General features: G+C 39.0%; 1 protein-coding gene across 4 annotated transcripts in view; it reads right to left on the reverse strand.

The window, feature by feature from the left end:
* Nucleotides 1-21,084, reverse strand: part of SPAM1 (sperm adhesion molecule 1) — a 35,922-nt gene extending 14,838 nt beyond the window's left edge. Inside the window, exons 1-3 of one of the 4 annotated variants that reach the window (XM_072921062.1) lie at nt 20,680-21,084; nt 8,784-8,927; nt 8,301-8,442 (exon numbers count right to left, since the gene is read on the reverse strand). The gene's annotated coding sequence lies outside the window, so the exon portion shown is untranslated. Of the gene's footprint in view, nt 1-2,501; nt 8,443-8,783; nt 9,895-20,679 lie in introns of those variants that run through there. The other 3 variants (XM_002190517.5, XM_072921042.1, XM_072921053.1) reach the window with 3 other exon arrangements.
* Between the last annotated feature and the right edge of the window lie 420 nt (nt 21,085-21,504).

Here is a 21,504-nt window from a genome sequence, read left to right on the forward strand (position 1 = left end):
ACTGTCTGCTGAATCTCTAGTATTTTGTGGCAAAACAAGCCCAAACATTCTCTATAGCAAGAAAAATGCATTATCAGTAAATAGATAATATAAAAATATAAATTTATATTTACCATGAATATAGATTATTAATATATAGCTAATTAAAGGCAAGAATAACCTGGAAGCATATTTGGATCAGTGTACTACACCACTGCTATCCTAATTTAGAATACTGGGCAAATCGCAGCTCAGTTTTTAAAAGCATCTAGTGGTTTTACTTGGGTTTGTTTTTTTTTAGTCAAATATATTTTTACTTTATTACGCTGAAACCTCGTTAATAATTTTAATTAGAAGCCTTAAAAAAAAAATCACAAACAAAAGGCCCAATCCAAATTTTCTTTGGGTTTGTATATTCAGCCTATTCTTTGTTCTGACTATTTCTCAAAGTAGGAGGCCAAATTTTCATAGTCATAGAATGGTCTGAGTTATGGAGGGACCTTTAAAGGTCACCTGGCCCAACACTCACTAGGGATATTTAAGGATCCCACTAGGGATACTTAAGATGCCCAGTGTCATATTTTCTTCAGCATCATATATTCCAGCATAATTTTAAAATCTTTTGGACAGCAAAAGATGGGCTGTAGTGTAGATCACGGTGCATGCTGCAGTACAAGAACAGGCTTCCTAAGCACTTTACTAGATCTTCTCAGGGAGCTCTTCCAAACAAAACAATATTATACTTACAAGTGTGTAGACAGTATCAAAGGGGGGCCATAATACAGAGGATTATATTCCACTATTAGTAAGCATTTAATGATCATAATCTCCCTTACGAGTACTATTTTGAAAATCAGAAGTCTGAACCAAACATAAAAATATATATTCTTGCCTTCTAAGCCAACATGCAGCACAGAAATAACTGCAGTACATTTCTATACAAAACTGGTTTCATTTCACATCTGTGTTAAAAATATATTTCCCCTTCAAGAAACTATTACCCTCATCTAGGATTTATGAAAGAAAAATAAATATGTCCACTATACAAAAGTAACTGTGCCTTTAGAAAGGTGAGATTGCTCTGGAGAAGAGACCAGGACAGACTTCTGCATAATGCTGCGAAGTACTGCAGTACTGAAATTAACACAGCCGTCAATTCTGTATCTGAAACTGTTTGAGCCACAAAATTGTGCCGTCCTTCTTAGAAAAAAACAGAATCTTCAAGAAAGACGATAATGGTGTTCCCTTTCAAATAAAGGGAGCAGAAACACCCCTGGGGTAAATGAAACCTACATGGATGAAATTGTTCCTGGATATTCAGTAGCCACACTCTATAGAGTGTGTTGCTAGAGCAACAGGAGGTGGGGGGTAGTAGGGGAAGGGGTCCTCAAAGCCAATTATTTGTGGAAATAAATATGTATTAGTAACCTCATATCAGTTTGTACATTAACATATGTCTTCACGGTATGACATTTCAAGTTCTCTTCTGCAATACCTGAATGCTCTCTTTTTTAATCTTCCTCTCCTGGGATGCAATTCATTCCATATTCCTTTCTCCCATGATTGCATATAAATAAATACAATCTCAGAAAAATATGAAACTGCAGTAAAGAAATAAGCCTTGCCTCAAGAGTAATTTCTCTTTCGTACTGTGTTCTTTTTCACCTGCTGTTCCTTCACAACCCTTTTGTTATTTTGATAAACCTACTAATACCTAGAAGCCTGTCTAATTGCCACCCATCCCTGGAGATAAGTGGGAGAGATGGGTAAACAGATGTCAAAATCTCAAAACAAAAGTGAGTACAAAGCTATGCAGAAAACCGGTGATTTATTAAGGAGACATTAGCATTTATCGAGCATTGTTCTGGGAAACGGGTATGCAGAGAATTAACAGTTCGACTGAAAAGAAGAAAGGACCGCAGTTGGGCCTGCCTGAGCAAGAACATTAGCATAACCCTTGGAGAAAGCCTTAGGAAAAGGCTTTACAGCACGGGAACTGAAAGCAAGGGCTTGTGGCTCTGAGCTGAGGAAATGAGTTCTTTTTGTTTGGGCCTGCCACTGGTTAGGGTGGCAAAGTTGGTGCTTTCTCTACCGACAACAACTGGGACACCTGACCCCACCACCTCATCTTCTCACTGAGACAACCTGCAAACCCTCATAAACTGACTAAACAGCAAAGCTGAGAAACACAGTGATGTCTACTGGTTTTTAGAGACCTTAACATCTAACATGTTGGGAGAGTGAGTTTGGACCACTCACTTGGGAACTGGGACTTGGACATTGTTCGGCAGTCAGGCCTGGCTCTCACTGCCCACATCCTCACTCCCTCTCAGATTTTCCATCCTGGGAGGCTTTAGTGGATACCCCTGCCAGCCCTCACCTGTGTGAGATTACCCAGCACGTGCTCCATTGCTTACATGCAACTCTGACTCAAACCTCTTGACACAGCAATTTTGTGGGTTGTCGTGCCTGCCTGTGGCTTCATGTAAAAAATAACTATTACACTGCACCATATCATTTACCTGAGTTCAAAGGCTGAAAACGTGCAGATATCTTTTCCTTCACCCCTGATTAGAAGCATTCACTAGGGAGAAGCAACTTCATATTGAATTTTCCCAGTTGTAAGTTCATACCTATAAACTTTAGATTCCTAAAGAAAGAGAAATCCCTATGAGCATACTCATACCTGTAAAGGAAGCCTATTCCCTCCTCCTAAGAAAAATTGCCTAGACTAAGGACTTAGCCTTAAAAGCTTGAAAAAAGACTTATTTAAAATAAGGTTTTTTTAGCAATTTTGTTTGTCTGGGGACATAGATTTTACTCAATACCTCTCACAGCTATATATATGCAGTTAATAATTTTTTGTGTGTGTAATAGTTCAATGCATCACTAGTATTGAAAATAGGAAGTTAAAATACACTGAGAGAAAACCAGCTGATAGTGTCAGTTCAGCTGATATATACAGTTCAATGTGTGTAACACAAGTAAGTGGTTGTTCCACCTCACAACTCCTGACAATCTTTCTAGAAAATCCTATTAAATTTTACCCTCCCTCTGTGAGATTTGAATTTAAAAAAAGTAAAAATTTAAACAGCATAAAAATAATCAGTAAATACTCACCTCAACGAGTCCACAGGTCAGGACTTGCTGAAATGAATGAACAGGTGAGTGGACAAAATTATTATTCTTGTCTAGAAAGGCAGGGCTCTGGCCCGGCCAATTGGGATTTGTCTTCTGGTGAAAGCCTTAGCATAATTATAGGGTAGTTGATGAAAGGTGTCTCCTGACACAGCTGATTGAAGTTGAGTAGTACAACACATTACTTGTCAGAGGTCTTACACCATGTTCTCTAGTTTACTGAACAAATTCTTTGAAATAGTTTGGGTTTTTTTTCTAAAATAAAGAAATACAGTTTGACTTAATTTTGCTTTTCAATGTAGCAGGGATTTTTCTAATGGAGGTAAAAAAAAAATGGTGTGGGGAGAGCAAAACTATGTTCTGCTTTGCCAGAATCTAGAGGACCCCCAGGTGATGCATTCACACAGAGTGTGAAATAAGGTCACAGAAGAGATCCTGTGCTGGAGTGCAGATACCAAGATTGCCATGCTTGGAGATCACTGGGCTGAGTGCCACGTTGGACCCTCTGATTGTTCTCACAGGGATTCAGGCAGGACCCTTGGAGCTGTATAATTAAACAACAAACCACTCTCTGTCATTAAACTCCCAGCTCTGATTTTGCCCACACAGCACCATGGGTTGATTGAGGGCTTCCCACACCACAGGGATGGAAGCCAGTGCCACACGTTAGAGTCATTTGGAGCTGTAGACCCTCTGCTATACTTTCAGTATTGCAATTTACTTTCAATATTGCAATTTAAAAACTATTTTTCATGTTCCCTGGTAAAAAAACAATTTTGACTTTGGAATCAATTTCAGTTTCAAGGCAGTCATTTCTATAGGTTTTTATCATTTTAGATGTCATACATAAGTGTATATAATGATAAATCATCCAAATCAGAAAAAAAAATCAGAATGTTCAGCTATCTACTTATTTTTTAAAGGTCAACTGTAGAACAAAAATTTAAAATAATTCTTTTTTTTTAATTGTTTAAAAAATTAATTTATAAAATTATTTTTAAATTATGGGAAAATATATTCTAAAGCAGTCTGCTATGATGAAGAAAGAAGATGGACTGGAACTTTTCAAATTACACATTTTCACATTATCATTCTTCAGTAACATGCTAGTATATCCGTTACTCTTTTTTTGCATAAGAACTTTAAATCAATATTGTTTGGTTTAAGTTAAAAAAATAAATTAAAATTAAGTTTTGGAATTTTCAAATTCAGTGCTAAAATATGTTTTAGTGCTAAATTCTTCCACCTGCTGTCTTTTCAGGGAAAATAGGCAGCCAGCTTTATGTGCCAGAAAAACAAGGAAAATAAGATAAACAGTAATTAAACTATGTAGGTCAAATTGCTGCAGAGACACTCATGGTAGCAGTTGCTATTTCAGCCCAAGCCATGGATTACAAGGCTGTAGCTGTACCACTTCACAAGTAGCAGTGTTTTTCTCTCCTGTAATGTGGCATCTTTATGATGCAGGATCCATTCCACAGTATTCTTACAGTCAGCATTACCATCCAGCATCTTTACCACTCGTCTGCTGGTCCAGCATTCACTTCCCTAGTCAAATAGGAATTTCCTCCCAGAATAAGCATCTCTTCTGGGTGCAGTATTAAATAATAAAGGGAATTAATTCTCAATTTTTGAATGAACCATTGAATCATTACTGTACTTGGTGGAAGTGATGGTGCAGAATAGAATAAAGCCAAGAAGCCCGAGGAGTTACAAAAATGGGTCTGCAGAGATATGGGAAACAAAATGAAAAGAGGCACACAATAGTTAAACCACTCTTCACACCTCGTTAAAACCTACCAATTTGTCTCCAATGACCAGCAACATCCCCTTGGCTTCTATCATCAAAATATTCAATACAATCAATATATTCAATATATTTATTTCAAAACAAGACCTAGAGTTGCTGGTAGAGAAGGTTCCTATCCCCACAACAAGCCTCACAGAGGGGTGGCCTGCAAATTGTTCATTCCGGTGCTCTTGGGCTTTTCTTTGTGGATACTGCTCGGTGTAAGAACAGCCTCACTTCCCACTTGATGTGTCCCTGCTGAGGCTGCCAGCAACAGTCCTTGCTTTTGTTTGGTGTTTTATGAGGTGGACATCTGTCCATTAGCAACTGGAGAAGAGCCACCAGTATCACGCCCCACAGCTGCCAGCCTGTCAGCAGGCATTAACAATTTCCAGTTGCTGCTGAATGAGCTGGATTCAGCCCAATAACCTGGTGCTAAACATGTCTGTGCTCCTTCAAATCATAAGAGTATGGTTGTTGGGTGGCTCCTGATTTCACTTTGATATAACACAAATTAAGGAAAGATTAAATAATAGAACAGCCACAGCTATGAACTAAGAGAAGCTGGTAAAGATCTTCAACAACCACAATACACTATAAATAAAAAGTAGGATGCATAATGTGCAAAGGCAAAGCTGGTGGAAAGCTTCCAAGCAGTGTAAGCAAGGGTTGAACTCACTTAATCCAAGAATAAAACATGGAGGAACTAATCCCATTATTAACGAGCAGCAAAAATCGACATTGTGATTTTGGCAGAATGAATTGCAAGGCTGAGGCTGCATGGAGTGGAGTGATGGGAGTCAGGGGACTTGTCTGAGGATGTGGGATCTCACTTCCCTTCTCACTACACATTACATGCTCTTCTGCTAGTCTGATTCCACTGAGATGAATCCCACCTCCTTGGCACCAGCCACTTCATCTCTCGGCAGAGCAAGTCATTAAGGCACCTGTAACCTGTCTCTCAGCAGCTGTCCCCTGAGCTTTAGTCACACATGTCAGCTCCTACCCTGCACACACCATATCCCCTTTTTCTAAGCCCACCCTTCACTCAAGTCCTTCTCTCTTTCTCAATTCCAGCGCATCCCGATCTCCAACCCTCATTTCTCCAAAGTACCATCCTAACCTCCACAATCCCCAGGAAGAAGGACTTTTTCTGTATCATGCTTACCCACCATGGCCATGGGACAGAACCCATCCTCCAATTTACATTACTCTGGGCACTCTTTTCATTCAGCCCTTTAGATGGAGCTGACTTCCCTAGCTTGCTCCCAGGATTCTTGCCATTGGTGAGCATTGCCTTCCCATGCAGTCAGACCTGGGCAGTGTTGTGTCTCTTGCAGGTAAATTATGGAAGCTCAAGTTGCACTGATAATTCTGGTTAGCACCAAATGCATTTGGCATGCCCTGAGCACATCTAAGATTTGCTTTCCTCATTTAGGAATGACTTTGTCAATTGCCTTTGTTTTGATTTACCACTTATTCCTCTTTAGTCAAGATTTTCTAAATATTTTCCACAGTTCTTTGCCAGATCCAGCCTAAAGAATTCAAACTGGTTTTTTGAGAACTATGGCTAAACTCCATCCAGTCCCCCACATCTGAGGTTCAACTACCTATAGAGATGGGACATTATAAGCAACTATCACTTGTGTCCTCTTTTGTTTGAGAGTCACTTTAGGTGCTAGTGAGGTTGTAAATCTTTTTCTAGGACTGGAGTCTGCAAGAGATCCGACCAAAAAGCACATAATATAGACATCCTAAATCTTATTATCTGAGCATCTGTGTGGGGGGACTGACCTGAATACATGTGCTCTCATTCTAGCCTTTGTCACCATGTTTCTGTACTATGAAACCAGGGCACTGGGGAAGAGACATGGAAGTCAGTGAGCTCCTCCTGAGGATGTACATGGAGCATACAAGAAAACCAGGGAGTTTGGGAGGATACTGTTGTTTAACCTGAGAAAGTATTTTCCTTCCTACGTGTGCATAAACTTTCCAGGTGGAAGTATGTCCTGAATGCACCAGAGTCCTCTTCTGTAATACAGGAGTTCAAGCCACTGACAGTTCCTGCTGTCCTCTGGGGCATCTGATGCTCTGTGGGCAAGTCTGTATTATGCAATGGAGACCAAATAAGCGCTTACCTTCTTTCCAAATAAAGCAGTTTACCTGCAGGGTACAATGAAATACAGACACCAGCCTTGATTTTTAAACTGTAAAAAATGTAAAATTGCAGCATATTTGTTCAGTATAGGACATTTTTAGTTTGCTTGGCCTATTTTTGGGACCTGAGATGCTCTCAGGGTGGAATAGTTCTCCACTGCACCTTCTAAGCCCTAAAGCTGCCATTGACCAAACTGGGAGGTTTCAGTCCCACACCTCATTTGCAGAGCAGTTCTGCTGCTGTTGTCTCTGCAGACCCTTTAGTTTGGACACAGCATCACATTCCTGCAGTTACTATTTTTTTCTTTTCTGGCATATTTGCATATGCAAGGCTACCTCTGACTTGTGCTTCTCTGTGCAAGCTAAGAAAATACTAAGAGGAGCAACATAACTCCCCTGGGAGGCCTCCTACAATGTGGCTTGCACTCAGTGCTTTCCAGGGCTCAGATCTAAGCTCTTAAAGGCAACACAAAAGGCTCTTTTTCCTTTTTTTTTTTTTTTTTCCATACAAATTTGAATAACTAGCTTGTTTTCATTTTGAGAATGACAGACCTAATTTATATTTAAATCTTTCTAATCCCTTGCCAAGCTACCATGACAATAGGCATTGAAAAAATCAGTAAATAACAATTTTCCTAATTACCTGATTGCCATTCATGTTTCATTGTCTTTTATGTCATTCTATGCCAATGCATTTTAAAGTTGTATCTTCCAATGTGAAAGCTAAAATCGATCTGAAATAGGTTTATGTCAAGAAAGATATATTCCTGTTTATTACATGTACGTAATGAAAACAGCAGCTTCAACAAATGAGCAGAGGGAGAGACTCTCCTCCTCAAAGAGCCCAAGTGAAAAAAGGTTTGGGAACATAAACTCCAGTTTAAACCAACAGCAATAGCACAGGATGCTTTTGAAGCTTATCTCATCCTGAAGTGTCATCAGGGAAAACCCAAACAATACAGATAATTAACTGGTGCATGTCTGCAGATTTATTCCAATGAATCCACATTCCTTAACACAGTCAACATTTGGAATCATGCCTTTAGCAAGAGTAAGCCAACTGGCCTATTCATGTACACTGATGTGGTCATCTGGGAAAGGATTCTTTCAAAGTGGACAGGTTCAAAGCACACTTGAGAAGAAGAGAGAGAAGCACACATCCTCACCACAACAGCAGAGAACAGGAACTTAACCAACTTTGCCACTGTAAATACTGGAGAGTACAAGAGGCACTTACCAGCATTCCCTGGACTCCTTAATTCTTGTCATTTAGGATACCAGGAGCATTGGATCTCAGAAAAATCTGTCTTCTTGTTCTCAGATGATAGACTTTACTTTTTTGTACCAGAATGTGTCTTACAGGCCAGAACACTTATTTTCTGTTAAGGAAATATAATCCACCTGGGTGTTATTCATGTGGTAGACATGCAAAATCCATGTTAATGTTCTCCACCCAGTTTTTTTTCTAAAATAATGATGGTTTTATTAGCCATTACAGGGTATAATACAGGGTAGAGAATATGACAGATAATACTGACTAGCAAAAACTGTCTTTGGTTCAGAGTCTTGGCCTTTACCCCAAACACAGAAACATATCACTGCCCCATGCAAAGGTATGCACAAGGCTCACGGGGTAGGAGGCTTTGTTTTCTGGTTATTCCTGCACAGCACGTTGTGCAAAAGGAGGCAGATGAGAACAAGGAAGGAGGAAGGAGAGTACCTGGGAATAAGCTCTGCCATCTGTGTCTGGGGTGACTGGAGGAGTTACAGTCCCCTGGCGTCTTTCAGCTGGAAGATCTCTACAAGGGCAGCAAGACAGGTAGCACAGATGTGGGCAGCCAAAAGTACCTTCAGCCGTCGTTTACTGGAGCACAGCAAGCAGAAGCAGGGAGATCAGTGCCTCTTCTATTTCCAACTGTGAGAAACACAGTTTGAGTCATCAAGGTGGACTAGATCCATTTCTTAAGGACTGCTATATTCCCCACTAGTTTCTGATAGGTGTTTTTAATTTTTTAGAACAGATTGGTGTTTTCTCTTAAAAAATATTTGACCTAATTGTTCCTATCCAGTAGTCCTCCACAGGTGTAGTTGATTTACAGGGGTTTTGTCCTCATCACCTTTGCATGTATCAACTTGATTCAGACTGATTTCAAGGATTTGATTCCAAGACCTTCTTGGAGTAGAATCTGTTCTATTTCATGAGCATTCAAAACTTGTCTGGTGAGTCTGCCTTCCCCCCCCCCCCGCAGCCTGCTTGTAAAGCCAAGGAGAGTTAAAACTCCTTATGGCTTTGCTATAACTATTAATACACTGGAAGAAAATTTTGGAATGTAGATACTAAAAGGTTATGACTAATATTTACCCTGTATTGCAAAAAAAAATTCAAGGGTTCCAAAAGCCTTTTTTGTTTATTTTCTTTCCCTATTGCTGGCTTACATATCGCTTCTGAAGAAATCAGGAATAGATCAGTATCCATTTCTAATTAGATCTATCTAGAAGTGGTTTGTCCCTCATGCAAAAACTATTAGAAGATTCTTCTTACTTCTTTCTTCTAGAGTGAGAAATCAGATTTGCTTGTGATTTCCATATTGAGAGCAATAATACAAGTAATTTTAAGTCCAGTCTGAAAAAGCCTTTATGCACTTTATGCATTATTTAAATAAATAAGAATCTCAGTTTAAATGAATGCTTGAAGCAACAGACCCTATTGTCTGTTACCTTTAAAAAATAAGTGTCCAATTTACTAATCCTGCTGAGAAAAGTGCCCATTAAAGTAGGCCATAAATGTTCTGTGTGAAAATGACTACCTGAATTTGAATTTAAAAAAAAAAAAAACAAACCAAGACTTTTCAGAGGGACTGGGGTAGGAGGTTGCTTACCTGCTAGCTCCCATACCAGTAAGTTTCCACATCTAACACAGCTGGAATGCAGGCTTAAAGAAAATCTGCATTATAAACTGCCTTGGAACTGCTTCCCCTGCTTGGGGAACTAATTTAAATGACTTCTGAAAGGTACAAAAGTAGCAGTTCATTTGGATTGCAAAGCAGTGTAGAAAAGGTAAGTGTTTTCCCAGGCTAGCAATATACATGTTAAAGACATGAAAAGAACTAGTTGGAGTCATAAAGGCTAGTGCCAAAATACATTCAGGAAGACCCATAATAATGGTGATTCTAGGCAGCAGTGACAGCGTTCATTGGTTATTTATCTTGCATTGTCTTAAAATGTTGTTGTATGCTATAGAAATTGCACTACACTTCAAGACAGCAGTATGCAATATTTGTAGAACCTAAAGGAATAGCTTTAGGAAATGGCAATTTCTACGAGAATTTCATGTCTAGACTACATTCGATTTCAAATAGCTTAATTCTTTGCAATATAGAAGCAGAATTTCTGGAGGGTATTTTTTATTCTCTTCAACTAGTCATTTGAGAACCATTACAGTTTCTTCTAAGCTTGACTTTACTTGCAAACTGTCTATATAAAGATGATATACCATCTTCTGGAATGCCTCTATAAAACGGAGTGCATTACTTATTTCCAGTTTCACTTTTCAAACCATGCAGATATTTGAACTTGGTAACAAAAACACCTATAATCAGATCATTATGAAACAAACAGAATATGAGTTTGAGATAGAGATTAAAAAATTCAAAAGCTTTATGTAGGATTGTTTTAGGTAGTGAGTTTTTGCTATTTCTTGCTTCTGTGTTGTGCAAACCATCTAGGACAGGTGTTTCTCTGAACATAAAGGAAATTATCACTTGATGGAGGAAAAGGGAAAGATCTTGCAGCTGGTGAAATATGCAAATATAGGAACCCCATTCTAAATATCATCAGCAAGAAAAAATGTTAAGAAGCACCTTTTTCTCTGCTATATTACTTCTGAATCCACATGGTCTCAGATAAAATAATTTAATAATGGGTTAGACAATAGTTAGAGTTTTCTATTTCATAAATAGGGATTTTTGCATACTAATTTTTAAAGAAAAGTTTATGGAAGTAATAATTAACTTTCAAATAAGTAAATCACTTCTGATTACCACAGGATACACTACTCTTTTGCAACCCTATTTAGTAGACATCTTTTATGGCCTACAGCTCTACCAGGGCTCTGGCCTAGTATGCAAAAAAAATATTTCTCACATGTAAGGAATGACCAGAAAAAAGGTGGATTCTACTGACTAGAGACATATGCAAAAATCTATCCTGAGGTTGAAGTAATCAGCTAAGTAGCACAACAAAGACACAGCACGAGATGGAAATCAGTGGAAATCTAGGAGAAACAGCATGATATGGGGGGGAGGGGAGGGGAGGGAAGGATACTTAAAAGGAGATTATTAGGAAAATATTGTAATAATTTTTATTGTTATGCAATGGAAAAAATATTAAAAGGGATGAAGCAACATTTACATTCTCCCTGTCCACTAGGGTTTAGACAAGGATTAAGAAAGCAAGGGATAATCAGATCATCTGCAGACTCTTTCAGATGATCAAGACTTGAGGACATTAAAATCTTCCTTAACCTGTCCTCTTTATCCCATAGTTAAACAATACTGGTCCTTTCTCCATCTCTTCTCTTAATGGGCTCAAAGTATCTACAGTTAAATATATTTTTTTCCTTTATCATGGCATCACAATTAAGTTGAAATTTCAGTTCCAATTTATTCAGTTAGTATCTAATCTACCTGTTTCATCACATAAAATTTGTATAGTGAATGTTCAGTGCTCTGGCATAAAATCTGTGGTACAGCTGGAAGTAATTGAGTTAATGGCAATGAAGACTGAGCTATTTTCCCACTCTTCAGGCAAATTGGAGCCTAATAACTTCAAATGACACTCACATAACATTACAGTGAAGTTTTCATCCTGCTGCCTATTTTATCCTTCTGGGCAAAAAGATGACTGTTAAGCTGCCAAATTGATACTTTCCTTTATGGTTTAGTATTGGATTTCTCTCATACATCTAAAAGTTACATCCCTGCTCTGAGGTGGTTATTCCAGACACTCTATCACTGACAGAAAAAGACAGAAACCCCTAAAGCATGACCCATCCCATCCCTGTACAACACCTATCTAGTAGATTTAGCCTTGCCAGGAGATACTTTCTCCTTCTAATGACTGAGTAAATCATGGACACATAACTGGGTCCACAGACATAAATGGTTGAAGTTGTATCAACTGGATGCCACAGAGCCCTTTCCAGATAATTTCAGGCATTTAGCTGAGATGCTTGTTTTAGGAATGCAGTTGTCAAAGACTATCTCTGCAGGAACCTCCCAAGTCCTTCTCAAATCCTCAACAGTGTGTGAGGGGAGAGCAATCAAATCACCCTGCAGGGACAGTGCCTGTCTCTCTAAGTTGCCTGCAGATGGTACCTATTAGAGCAGGCTTCTAATTAGCAAACGAAAGGTAAGGTAGATGAATTCAAGACCTAAATAGTCAGTTATTCACACAGAGAATGAAAAGTAATTTCTCTCCCTAGGAGATGGAAGTGCTTTCTGCACTGTATTGCACTACTCAGGATGTGATAAAGGACAATGAATACCATCACACAAAATTGCTCAATTTGAGAGTCAGTGCACAGTCTGAAGATGTGCTAAGAACCCACTGGGGCAGCAACTCTGGTGTAGTGGCTCATCTATTTCTTTTCCAAGGTACTGCATAACTGAATACTTGATGTTTAGCCTAATAGTCAACAAACTTATATATATTCTAATAATCACCTACTTAAAAGGAAATTAAGGACAAAAAGTGAAATGAAAACATGTATATTGATAACTTTTCCAAAGAGCATACTGTGTGAGACGGTTAAATCAAAGTACAGCATTGCCTGTACCAAGTTAGCTCCAAAGATGCCCATTATATAAGCAATTGTAATCGTCCAAAATAATTCAGGCAATGAAAATGTGCATATTAATTATTTAATTTTTTGTGTACAGGAGCAAGGTGTCAGATAACTTCTTTTATTGCAAAGTATTGATGATATTGAAGTTAATGACATTTCATTCCTGGATGTATTTGTCAGAATCTTCCAAATGAGATAAATTTAATAGGTCATTTGGTCCCTTCTTTGAAAATTTATATATATCCCCAAAATTCACATATTCTTTTCAAATACTTCCCACAGAGTAAAATAATTGTACAACTTTTATTTTACCCTAATAGTCACCATACCATTCATAACTTTTGACATCATACAAGATAGATCCTCCCTTTTCTGGTACCTACAGCAATTTTTATTATAGCCTATGATTTTGTCCTTTTACCAGGAATCATTGTATAATCAGTCATTTTATATATATACATACATATATATCTATATATATAATCTATGTAGTGGGCTCTTTCATTCCTGTTCATATTCTTTTTCCCTAAATTGCTTATAATGTTTAACGTGTTTTTGAGGGAGGGTTCTATTCAGATCAGTGTGCAATATTGCGAGTGCAGGGATACTGCCTTATGATGTCCCACTGCTACACCAAATTCAATTGTTTGGGTTTTTTTTTGTAGTTAGATGAAGCTACTTGTTTGTTAGCCACTGATATTTGTTATGCTCTTTCAGCTTTTCTTTTCCTAGGTACACCTCTTTCAGTGAGCAAATGTTTTTTATTATTTTTCTCTATCTCCCTTTCCTTGAGGGAGACAAATCTTCCCTTCTCTAGTTGTTACCACTGTTTTCCCCATGCCCAGTGCCCTGTGAAACTTGAACAATTTGCTACAGCTAATTCCCTGAGAACTGCCACTAACTCAGAAAATGTACTCTGATTCTCAATGAATACAATTTATTTATTCACTGGCTCTTCTTGTCTCTGAGGGAAAAAATTAAGCAAACACAGATATTTTCTTGCTTTTACTTGTGAATAAATCTGAATTTGTTCATGCAAAGTAAAACTAAAATACTGCAGAATGGAAATACAGGTTGAAGATAATTAGGACCTTCTTATAACACAGTTTTGTTTGATAACTGGGAGGAAGAAGAACTTGGTCTTGCATAAGAGCACTAAGGAGCAATTCAGAAATAGGACAGGAGGATAAAAAAGGTGACCAGATTCTAAAATATTACAGGCTACTAATACAAAGGAACAAAGAAAAGAGAATAAATGTATATTGTCAGGAAGGGGAGTGGCACAAGTAAATATATTTATTTATTGCATTCATCACCAGTTTTTAAAAATTGCTTGTAAAATACCTTGCCTTAGGATCTGACCCTGTGCCATCAAAATCAAAGCACTTTTGTCTTTGTTTATTGTGCTATGAGTAGTAGCAGCCTCTAGAGATAGCCAAAGATTTAGAATGTGAAGAAATTAGCGGAATATTCTGAAGAGCTGAGGGAGAGGATTATTTTGTAAATGGAACACAGGAACTACTGCTCTTTTTATGTTGAAACTTGGACTGAAAATATTTCCAGGAGCCACAGGAAGGCAGTGTGTAGCAATTTCATTGTAGTTTTGGAGGCTACATGCCCGATATCTGAGGAAAATATGATAAATATCAATTTTGCTACCTGAATTCAGCTTAGTTGAATATTTTTCAATGGAACATTAGTTTCAGGCAGAAAATGTTGACTCTTGACCTTTTGCTTAATTCTGACCTTATCGTTTAGATTGCTATAATGTAAATGACTGATACAGTGTAAATTTGCATGTAAATAACTACAAGGTTGTTTGGCATTTACAACATTTCCATCTTCAAAGTGGAGTTGGCCTTCTGTGAATGACCTAAAGTGATTGCAAAAAAAGTGAGTTTAGGGCAGTAAAAGATGAGATGTGTCAGGAAGAAAAATGCCTAAAGCCACAAACACTCAAGCATCTTTCAGAGCCTGTGCCAGCCAGCTGGCCCCAGGTGGGCAGACAGGTTTCTTTGTGAAGTTCCCTTACCACAATGATGAGGCTACCCAGGACTCAAAAATCCCAATTTCGGAGACAACTAATGTAGGCAGAAGTCAAAGAACCCCTCAGTCTCTCTTTTGGCGGCCAGGTTTTAAAGGCCCAGGTGCTCAGGTCAGGTAATCAGGATATGTAGTGTGGCCCAGCCTGTAATTTCACTCCTTCACACCCCTCCAGAGGAACTGGCAGATGGTGGGGGTAAACCCACACCTCTTCTCATGTTCACAGACAAGATGGCTGCAGGCAAAATTCTCTGTTTTCCTGCTCTTCCAGGGTCCAAAAAGTAAAATATTTTTAAGGGAATCATCCCAAACTTGCTTGAACTTCTCCTTTTTGGTTCCTTGCAGACAATTGCAAGAATCATAGCAACTATTAATCCAGAGGAATGGGTTAATAATCCAGTGTGTGATTTACATTTATGGAGGGGAGGGTTGGGACACTGGTGTATAAAATCCCCTGAATACTGGTACCAAGTGGCTGGCGTGTGTCCTGGTGCAAGGAATTCATCCAGTTGGCCTCTCCCCAGTGCTCACTCTCTGCTATCCCCATCTTTGGGAATCTGGCTGTACCAGCCTGGGAGCTTGGGTAAACTGAATTCCCTGCAGAGCTGATAACAAAGTCTCTGATGTGTCTGTGTGGAAAACAACAGTTTAAACATTTCTGGAAACGAATTCACAATCCTATTGGAGCCTATGTAAAAATTTCTGATTTGACCTACATTTTTCTTTTAGATCACCATATTTTCTAACACAGTAGTTTTTTCCCCACCCCTAGTCTGATACTCAGTCTTTTTGGCAATAATGCGGTCATATGAACTTTCTACATATTTTACTATATTTCAAAGGGAAGAATATATTTTCTTTCAAAAGTCATTTTTCCAAGTTAATTACTTAGTATTAATACAGATTTTTCATTATGCAAATCACCTTATAAGCCCATTAGCTATTGTGGCTGTCATTGCTATTCTTGACTAGTTTAATTCTGCAGAACAGTGTGCAGCAGCCCCACACAAAGGGTTCACTACAGGAACGAAAACCTTATTATCTCCCTCACCTCACAGGGACATATTTCAGCCAAGAAGAATTTCAGAGCAGCTTTGTTTGCCGATGGGTGAATGTCTGTCACTGAACTTGGCTTTTGATAGGGGATATAGAGAATTCTTGCAGAAAGGAAGCAGAAGATTGAGAGGGAAGAATAGTTTTGTAGAAGCAATATAAAGTGTAATAATAGAGGAGGAAAGCGATATGCTGGTGACTTTTGCAGTTTGTATGTAGGAAGGAACAGCTGGCTTGTGATCCTTTGAGAAGTTTTTTAAGGTATTTGCTCTTTGCAGTGTGGAAAACTGACAACATTCAAGCCCCAAAGGGAAGAACCTTCAATTCTGCCCAAAGCCAGTAAATTCAGTGTCTTGTTTTCTGACCTTTCTACATGCTAAACTTTTTGTTTTGCCTAAACTGCTGGTTAAAGTGTAAAAGTCTGATTTTATATGCAGAAGCATAAACATTGAAACTAAAGTTTTCATCAATAAGAGGAAATTAAGAGACCTGAATATTCAGAAGTTTTATTCAGCTTGCAAAAAGCTGTCCAGCTGTAACTGAAACTCATCAAAGTTTCCTGAACCAGACAAATTTCCTAGATGAGGTTTTTGAATGCAATTTTCAGTCATTTCTCTATTCTTAATATTGGTAAGACCATCAGAGTAGGATATATGTGGCATTTTTGTGCCACTTTTATTTTTAATTTTAAAAAACATTTGCAAGAAGCATAGACTGTGGCAGGCTGGAAGAAAACTGTCCACTTTTTTCCCTGGGAGTTCAGACTTGGTTTACTTTGGGAAAGGATTGCTGAAAGATGCAGGTGACTGTTACTGAACCTCAGTTCAGTCAGTCTAGCCTCAGTTTTTACTCAAATTTGAGTGGTATTTCTTGTTCCTATTTTCAGTGCTGTAATCCCTGAATTACCATTATCACTGTACATTAGACCAGAGGGAGTAAGGTTTAGGCCCACAGAGCCAGTTAAGTATTTAAAGCTTTTCAAAGCATTAATTCTATTTGAATCAGTCGGAGCTGGTTGGTAAAATACATTTGTGAACACAGAACATAGAGCCTGCAGTGTAATGTTAGAAAGAATATATCCCTATCACCTGTTTATTTACATTCTAAATATCTCAGGCTTTAAAATGTTAAACACTTTCTGCAGGGGTGCAGAAGCAAATGTTTCAAAGAATATTTTAACTTTAGTATTTAAAGCACAGGAGGTAAAGCTGCTAGAAAAGCTGTTTCACATTCAAATGGGGGGCTTTTTCATTAAACTTATTTCTGATATAAATGAAATAGTTTCTTTTTTCTCTAACACAAAACCTCACTGAAAAGGGGAGAGGAAGTTGCAACAATAATAAAATGTTCTCAGAAGAAATGTTTGAAATTACTTTTCATTTTCACTTTATATTTAGTTAGAAGTTAAAAATCTGAAGGCAAAATCATTTGTTAAAACAAATCAGCTATAAAAGGATTTTGTCATTTCCTGACTGAAAAAAAAAGGGGGGGGGGGTGTTTAAAGCGATAGCCAGAGAGCATCTGGATTGCATTATCTGTATCCCTTGGAAATAAGAGGACATAAGTGCTGGAAAATGCAATTGAAAATAAAGATCTCTGACAGTTGTTCCAAGCTGTTGTTTCTTTGGTTTTTTTCCTCCGAGACTTGCCTTTTGCCTGCAGGTTTCTTTCAAAAGCCCTGGCATTGCCCTGGCTCTGAAGGTCACACCTGGCCCAGGGCACTGAGACCTCCCTTCAGGAAGAGCAGGATCATCTCCTCCTCTGGGCTGCTCCTGTGCAGCTGTGGGTGCCCTGAGCTGGGCTCCTGCTGTGGCTGGAGCCCTTCCCTGTAGGACATTAGTCCAGGGAAAAAGTAACAAGCTTCCTAAGCTATTGCCCTCATTTTTCTCCTACCTGTTTCAGTTTTGGCTCTTTGCTGCTCTTCCGGAGAATGAAAAGGAAGAGGTATGTTTTGACAGGTGAAACTTCAATAAAAATAAACCTTTTGCATGCTCACTTCTAAACTCTTCCTGTGTTGATTTGTCTTACAGGCTGTTTTGTGCTGCTTAGTAGGTGAACTAATGGTAGAAATAAATTTATCATAATATATGACCTCTCAATTTGGAGATAAACAGGGATACAGCAAACCCTGTCTAGGCTGTAGGATGTTCTCTTACATAAAAAATGGATGGTGGAATAACAGTCAAAAAATTATTCTATTTAGTATACTGCTCCTCTGCCTAAAAGCTTATTATAGTACCTTGATGGAAATAATTCCAAGTGACAAGTCTTTCTTTATTGCCATTACCATGTGCAAACACAATGAGCTAACAAAGATTAACAAGCTCTACCATTTTGTACTGATGGAGTTTGTCCACCTGCCAGCATCACTTTTTTTCACTACGTGAGTCTGTCTAAGAGAAGGTGATTTTTGGAATCTCACTACCATTACTATTGCCATAAAACAAGTAGGAAGACGTCTTGAGTATGTGTCAATTCTCAGTTATTTTTGATATTGTAGCCCCAGGTTCTGCCTGTTAAGAGTTATTTTACTTTTTACAGTGCCAGACTGGTAGGAATTAATGTACACACTGAAAATCAAACACACAGTCTTGTTGTCAACACTAACACTGTGAAGAGCAGCAACCAATGCTGTAATGTTTATAACAGGTCTGTCTGTGTACATGCAAATAAATTTGACAGATTGTGCAATATATTAATGAAATGGTGCTCAGTATCCTCAAAAAACAGATTTTAGTAGATGCTACTCACAGAGTTCAGCTATTTTTTTTCCAAAGGAAGCAATGCATATTTTAAGTAATTTTCTATTCTGTGTGTAAAGCAATTTTTTTTTTTTTCTGGCTCATTAGGATATTAGAAGCTTTGTGCTCAAAATGAGGGGACTGTGCTCTTAAGATATTAGGTGATTTGGAGAGGTTTTCAAATTTGCCATCAGAGAATCTATGTGGTAGAGCTATTATTTTGTTACTCTTAGCTTGTAAAAGAGGTTCACTTGTGTCTGCCTTAGTTTTCCTTGTATTTTTAGTTCTCTGAATTACTGACATGTCTCTATTCATTTATAAGGTCAAATGAAACAGACAATGCTTTAAAAATATAAAATGGCAGTCAGGAAAAAAAATTATATTAGGAGTAATTAGTAATGGATATTTCCACATCAGATCCCATGAAAATGATGAATTAAGAAGTTTTTTGAAGGTGAGAAACAATCACAGACTTCATATGGTCACAATGTTAAGGACAGAAGGCAGGGCAGCTCTGACAAGCCTTGTCTTTGCCCATAGCCTGCAGAGCACTCACCTGTCAGGGAGGGATCTGGTTTTAAATATTTCACTTGTAGGCTTCAGAAAACTTTTTTCCCCTACCTTTCTCAGAAGAAACACCCAGATAGGGAACCTGCTGATGGTTTAGGGAATGTGAGACTTCTTCCTGCTGCGCCTAAGTATCAGGAGAGGTAGCTATGTTGAAGTGTCCAAAGTTTCTCATGGATGTAGTTCCTCTCATGCCTGCAGGTCACATCTTCAATGTGATCTTGTAGAATGACAAAAGAGGATCAAACAGTTCCCTGCTGTGACCCTGAGGGCATTGATGGCCTTTCTGTCCTTCCCTCCAGCCCATGTCCCAGGAGCCCCAGTTCAATCCAGCCTGGGGCTATTGGTCCCTGCCCCAGAGATGTTGCCAGTCTCCAGCCCTGTCTCTGTATGGATGCCTTGGACCCATACTGTCAGCTGAACAAATGTACAAGTCCCAGAAAACACTTATCCCACTCAACCAGGCTTCAGGGGGTCAGGCTGCAGCGCAGGAAAGCAACATTCAGTAAAAATTCTACTATATAACAGTCTGTCTGTCTCCAGGAAATCAAAAGTATAAAAAAACTCAAGTCCTTCCTACTTATTCATCATATTATTCCAAATACCTTCCCAACTTTATTAGACCCTTTATTGGTTTCCAATCCTGAAACTACAGTTCTAGGCTGTTGAATAAAATGAGATAGAGTTGGGGTTTATCAGCATCATCTGATTCTCCCTCAGATATTCAGAAGATATATTCTAAGGACACCTAGGAAATCACTCTCTGCTGGTCACATAGTTGAGAATTCCAGAGAATGGCACCAAATCATAAATGTGAAATAGGTCTCGAGGTAGCCAGATGGTAAGAGGGTCAAGTGCTGATGAGACATTGCTAGGAAAACTGGCTGTGTTGAAGGAATGTAACAGTCTAGAGTGCTAGGATGTACCTAAGCAGATTTTAGGGCTTTGGTAACATCTACAGGCTAGGTGCCTTGGTTCATTGTGGTTGCTACCATTCTGCATTTATTAGCAAGCACAGTGAAACAAACCATCTTTGTGAATGTTGCCGTATATTAGGACACACATTTATTTTATAAGCACAAATTTATAGAGACTAAAACTGCAAAATCCCAGAGCAATCAGTTTTAAAAATACTTGGTGGTGATCTACTTCTCTATATACAATAAAAGTATTGTGTTCTGTCCTAGGTATCTCCATTGGGTTGGCAGGTATGACACAGGGTGCACAGGAGTTCCATTTCCATCTAGGACAGTAGGTGAAGGTCAGGTGATGTATACCTGAATCCCACCCTTCACTTAGGAATGACCCAGCTCAAAGAGTAGCAGGCTTAAACCAAAATAAGTAAATTCATACAGAGGTTTTTTTACCTGGTTCTGGTGAGGTCTGCTGCTTACAAGGCTTTGCAGGAGAGAGCTATCAGAACTGTCTGTTCCCAGGCTACCTTACTTTATACTGGCTGGCAGACATTCAGTTCTTCCAGTCCTCCCCTAAGTGGCACGGAGTGAAGTTTGTGGCACTCCACTTAAACCCACATTCACTTGTTACAGCATGTACTCTTTGGCACAGTAAACAAAGCAATCCCAACCTCCTCCCAGCATTTGAGATCAGGAGCGGTGAGGGCCCTTGGAATGCAGACGGAACCATGTGGTCCTTTGTAAAAACTGAAGTCCCTGATCATAGATATGAAGAGAATGAAAACCAGCCATTGGAAAATCTGCAAGCTCCTGAAACGGCACAAGTCAGAAATGTGATAGACAGGTGGAGCCTTGAAGTGAGCGTGTTTGTGCTTTTGACTGACTCCTCTTGACCTCGTGCTCCTTAGTGGAGCTGCACATAACCCACTGACACGCAGTGATGCACGTAACCCACTGACACGCAGTGCAGCGCATAACCCACTGACACGCAGTGATGCACGTAACCCACTGATACGCAGTGCTGCATAACCCACTGACACGCAGTGCTGCATGTAACCCACTGACACGCAGTGCTGCATAACCCACTGACACGCAGTGCTGCACGTAACCCACTGACACGCAGTGCTGCATAACCCACTGACACACAGTGCTGCCTGTAACCCACTGACACGCAGTGCTGCACATAACCCACTGACACGCAGTGCTGTGCATAACCCACAGACACGCAGTGCTGCATAACCCACTGACACGCAGTGCTGCATGTAACCCACTGACACG

The sequence above is a fragment of the Taeniopygia guttata genome, chromosome 1A (assembly GCF_048771995.1).
Source record: "Taeniopygia guttata chromosome 1A, bTaeGut7.mat, whole genome shotgun sequence".
In the NCBI taxonomy this organism is placed as follows: Eukaryota; Metazoa; Chordata; class Aves; order Passeriformes; family Estrildidae; genus Taeniopygia; species Taeniopygia guttata.